The following is a 5,855-nucleotide window of genomic DNA, read 5'->3' on the forward strand; positions in this document are numbered from 1 at the left end:
AAATTGGACCAAAATTAAATCAAAACTAGACTGAAGTAAGACCAAGATTATCCTGAAACTGAATCAAAATAAAGCCAGAATTGTACCAAAAATAGGTCCAAATTGAGCAGAAACGGACCGAAGTTACACTAAAATTTGAGCACAATAGAACAAACGTAAGACCGTAACTACACTAAAATTGAATAAGAATTGCACCGAAATGGGTTAAAACTAGAAAAAAAATTGGATCAAAACAAGGTCAAAATTGAATCAACATTGGATTAAAATTGAACTGAAATTGGACCAAAAATAGCTCATAATTGGAGCAAATTTTATACAAAATAAACCACAATTGGAATGAAATTTGAACAAAATTGGATCAAAATTGGACCACAGTGAGATCAAAATTTGGCCGCACTCAAATGAAAATTGGACCGACATTAGACCAAACTAATAAAAACTGGATTATATTTAGACCAAAATTTAATCAAAGTAAGATCAAACTTGGGCTAAAATTAAACTAAAATTAGGATCAAAATTAGGCCAACTTTGGATTGACATTGGATAAAAATTAGACATCATTAGGCCAAAATAGAACAAAAATTTAATCAAAGTTAAATTAAAATAGGACCAAAATAGGATTGAAGTTTGACCAAAATTGGATTGAAATTAAACCGAAATTGGACATTTTTTCTCCAAAATTGGACACAGTTGGACCAAAAGAAGACTAAAGTAGGGTAGCATCAACATTAGACAATAATCATCTAAAAACTGAACTGTAATGAAATTAAAATTAGACCAAACCGACAGCAATTAGACCAAAGTTTAATTTTATCAAAATTAGACCAAAGTTGGGCAGAAACGAACCAAAATTTGATTAATGTATTTCCAAAATTAAATCAAAATTGGACCAAAATGGGACCGTAATTAGACCAAAGTTGAATAAAAATTAGATTAAAATGAGTCAAAATTAGAATAAAATTGACCAATATTCAACCAAAAATTGGACGGCAAGGGACGGAAAATAGGACTAAACCGAACGAGATTTAGTTAAAATCGGACCAAATCGGACTACTATTGGACCAACATTGACTAAATTCGACCACAAAGGTAGCATTAGCATTCAGCATTAGGTTGCACACATCGTAAATGGCTACATAATCGCATTGTATACCTGGCTGCGTCCGAACAACCGCAGAGGAAGTGGGTAGGAATGTTAGTGATAGCATCTACTTTTGAAAGTGCAGGGAACCCATACTACTTTCATAGATGTCACAGGAAAACAGAGGATATCGTGTTAGTGGGGCAAGGTAAACAATAAAAATCATGAGGATTCAATAATAAAGCATGTATGTATATAGTATATAATGAGTATACATGGGCAAAAATAGAATAATCTCACCAACAATCCATCAAGTGAAATATAATTGCGTCATTTGAATTTCCATCAGTTCATTTAATACCCAATAATTTAATTTTTCGTTCTGATATCCATGTGCATTATTTAAAGATTTTACGGCCAAAGTTTTCATTGTACAGTAGGAAGTACTTGATGAGCTAAAACGAAACAAATAATTAAAATAACATATTAGGTTTACCTGCTACCAAGTCCAAGTCCTCAGTTGAGATCAGGCATCTGGGATCCACGCGGCATCGGACCTCCTAGCTTAGCTACTCAATAGAGTTTTACCGCGTGTGGGGCTAGGTAAAAGCTGTGTTGGTCGCTTTCTTGTTTGTCTTCCCAATTTCATACCCACCTAAATTTGACCACAAAGTTGCTCTAAAATTGGACTTAAATTAGGCCAAAGTTCAACAATCATCATTGTGGCAAAATTGAACCAAATTTGGATCGAAAAATAGGCCACAATTGGAGCAAAAATGATTCAAAATTAAGCCAAAATTCATTTCTTCGGAACGAAATCTTACCGAAATTAGACCAAACATTGATGAAAATTGAATTAAAGATAGATCGTAATTGGATTCAACTTGGACGAAAATTAAACTAAAATTGGACTGAGATTGGACCAAAATTGAACTAAAATATGACCAACGTAGGATCAAATTGAATTCAAACAAAATCAAAATGGACCAAAATTGGAACTAAACTGGGGAAATCTGACTAAAGTTGGACCAAATCGGGTTTAAAATTAGGCGAAAATTGGCCCACAATTAGATAAAAATTAGACTGAAATTATTGCGGTCTCATAGATACCATTGGATCAAAATTAAAAAAAAAAACAGCCATAATTGGAACTAAATTTATCTAAAATTAAACCATGATTAACAAATGGGACCAAAACTAGCCTAAACTTGGACTAAAACTAGATCAAAATGGGATCACAGTTGGATCAAAATTGGACTACAATTAGATCAAAATTGGATCAACATTCGATTAAAACTTAGCTAAGCAAAACTAAACCACAACTAAAAAAATTTTGGTCTTCGAATTAGGCCAAAATTCACTAAAAATAGGTCCAATATTAAAATTAAATTGGCTATAAATTAGAAAAAATTTTAGTCAAAACCGGACTACCGTTGGACTAAAATTGGCCCACAATTAGATCAAAAATGGACTAAAATTGATCCAACCCTGAATCCAAATTGATCCAAATTGAATTGGATTATTCAAAATTGAACCACAATTGGAATCAAATCGGAGCAAAAGAATACTAAACATGGACTAAACGTGAACCAAATTTGGACCACAATTAGATCAATACTGAACCAAAATTAAACCGCAAACTGATCTGAAATTGGATTAAAACTCGACCAAAATTTTTCCATAAATAAATTAAAATTGAATAAAATTGGGCTAACGATGGATCAAAAATTGACTCAAGTTGGATCAAAATTGGTTAAAAATTAGAACACAATTGGTCATTTGTAAAACACAAAAGTAAAACCGAACTGAGCCAAAATCTGACAGGATGGGTCAAAATTGGACTACAATTTGATCAAAAATAGACCACAATTAGATTAAAATTGGATCCAAATTGAACTAAAACTGAATCGAAAATGGGTCAAATTAAAGCAAAATTTATCCAAAATTAAATCACAATTTTGATTGAATTGGACCAAATTTGGACAAAATTAAATTAAATTTAAGTTAAAGCAAAATTAGACCAAAGATGGACCAAAATTTCACCCAAAATGGATCAAAATTAGACCAAAATTGAATCAAAATAAAACTGAAATTGGGCTGAAATTTAACCAAAAGTGGGCCAAAATTGGACTAAAATTGAACCAAAATTCATGGAAAATTTTAAATGCATTTCACGGATAAAAATCGATGCCAATGCTTTCTGCTTAAATGTTTGTTTTTGAATTACCTCAACTTTACCATCCTAATAGTAAATTTTGATATGGAATAGTAAAATCTAACAAAATTGATTGGTAAAAAAGTATTGCGAAAAATAATTAGATGTATGATATTTATGCAAGACTGTGAACTAGTACTAGTGGAACATACGCTTGCGCGGCTTATTGTCATCTAGTAAAAACACCTGATTTCTTTAAATTAGATGTCCATCGGCTATGGCAGCATTGGGTGTTTTTCCTTTGGTTGATTTTTGAAATTTTGCTGGGTCACAAAGCTTAAAATGCCAACAGGAAGTGTTCTGAGTCCGAAAGGAAAGGACCCAAGGTTGAAGGAATGTGTAAGGAGTATAAATACGAGAAATCGGATATGAAATCAGTAGGGTAACCAACCTATTTTGGACTCAATCAGCAGCTGTACATAATTTGAACACTTCCATTTGATTTTGCTGTAAGTGTCCAAATTATGTACAGCTGCTGGTGGGGTCCAAAATACGTTGGTTACCTTACATCAGCTAACGTGGCAATAAGTTATTTGAAGGATCCCGAAGATTATTCCACCATAAACCAACGTAAAAAAATTTCGTTAGAAAAACAGAATAGGGGTGAGAATCTTTTTGTTAGGTACCTACTGAAGCTTTCCTTTACAAACTACCTCTATTATCTTTTATTCAGTTTTAAATCATTTTGATGTTTGTTTTTCTATTAGAATAAAAGTTCAATTTAGGTGGCTTCTATGGATTTACGGGGTATTGGCGAGATCTGCGAAGGGGTTCAGTTTTCAGTCGTCACTATTACACTTGCAATTTCGGAAAAAATTTTGAATGGTTTGGAATTTTTGAAACAGTATAGTGTGAAAACGTATATCGGAAAATAATAAATGAAGTTTTATAGAAAAACGCTAGTCCGGAGGGTTTTACTTTGCTTTATAAAGTACGTTTTGGTAACAGCATTGAGAAATTTCAATCCAAATATATATTCATCGATGGAAAAAGTCTAACGAAGGTACCATTTGGGTGCAAAAGAGATTTACGCGCCCAACGTGGGGCTCGAACCCACGACCCTGAGATTAAGAGTCTCATGCTCTACCGACTGAGCTAGCCGGGCTGATAACACTGATCATACATTGAATAAAATAAAAAATATTTTCAAAGACATAAGTACGAAGTTGCTTCGAATAAAGACGAGATCCGCATCGCAATGAGCAAGCGCAATATCATCAATCGCAAGAAAATACAAACTCTGTGGGAGGCAGAGAAGCGCAACGGTTTTCTTTACGTTACTGGTTTTTCACCCATCTCGTACTGTTGTAGCTTTCTTAAATTTAACCCCTCGCACGTGGTTAGCGGAAAAGGTACTCACGTAAAAGCCAACCCAAATGTGCTCATTATCGTCACACGTTGGCATCAATTCATGCAGAAAGGGAACACGGATTGACCTCTTGACCAACCAACTAACCAACATGATGTAACGCTTTCAGTTCGACCGTAACAATTCTTGAATGAAGCATAAAACCTGGTTAGGACGCACTGCATTCGTACCTCCCAGGCCCAACGCTCCCCGCCAAAAGTCGTCGGAACTCGAAACAGAAGCACGTGCATTGTTCGGATCAACCTCATTAGCACAAGAAATAATTACAACCGCAGCATTATCGAATCGATTGGGTGTGAAAACCAGGGATATCGGTTCGGAAACTGACCGCTGCATTGGGGTACAATGGATATGCTGCAACAGCTGACCAATGGACGACACTCGCGGGGATATTCCGATCGTTTGCAAGAACCCTTTTGCTTTAGCTACGCTACGCGGCTGCGGTTCAGCAGCTTTAAGCCTTCGGTTGCCCGAGTCAGGCAAAGAAGGATGCAAACGACGAGTGGTCAATTTGCGCTTGCGGTCCAGTGGATAACGGAAACGCATTGCTGCCATCAGGGATGTTTCCTATACTCTGGCCAGCATTATCGCCAATTATCGGCAATGAGAAATTGCTCATGAATAAGGGATGAAAGGGAGATTGTTCGAGGGTGCTAGTAGCTGCACCGTTCGTTCGCTGCTCCCTGCTCGTGTAATGGTGATCGATGCCTTCTCCACTATTTTGCATTCCGTTCCCCGTGGAGAACGAACAAATGGATGGATTTGCATAAATTACCATGGTGTAAGGAGGATGAATGCTGCTGTTGAGGGCAGTTGCTTTGTCAGAGGAGCAAAATGTAAAAAAAACGGGTGAATTTTTAAGTTTAGTTAAGGTTTAATGGGAGGTCATCAAATTTCCGGTAAAAGTTTCCGTTATAGTTTATAACTGTGCTTTGAATGGCATGTTTCTAATACTACACGTTAGTGTAGTGGAAGCAGAAAATCTATAAAAAGATGCATTTTACGATTTTGTCGAAGGTGATATAAAAATGAAATATAATAAAATAAATAAAAAGAACCTTCACGAGCTACAGGTAATTCAAGAACGCTAAACGATGTTTAGCAAAAAAAAAATGATTCGATTATCCGAGCGAAAAATAAAAGTAAACACCCGGATAAGCGAGTCGAGAAAAAACAGTAGCAAAGCTGCG

At 35.4% G+C, this 5,855-nt stretch overlaps 1 non-coding gene across 1 annotated transcript; it reads right to left on the minus strand.

Moving 5' to 3' along the window:
* Positions 1-4,328: 4,328 nt before the first annotated feature.
* On the minus strand, positions 4,329-4,401 carry Trnak-cuu (transfer RNA lysine (anticodon CUU)). Its single transcript has one exon. It is a non-coding gene; the product is annotated as a tRNA-Lys (tRNA).
* Positions 4,402-5,855: the final 1,454 nt, after the last annotated feature.

The sequence above is a fragment of the Sabethes cyaneus genome, chromosome 2 (genome assembly GCF_943734655.1).
Source record: "Sabethes cyaneus chromosome 2, idSabCyanKW18_F2, whole genome shotgun sequence".
Classification (NCBI taxonomy): Eukaryota; Metazoa; Arthropoda; class Insecta; order Diptera; family Culicidae; genus Sabethes; species Sabethes cyaneus.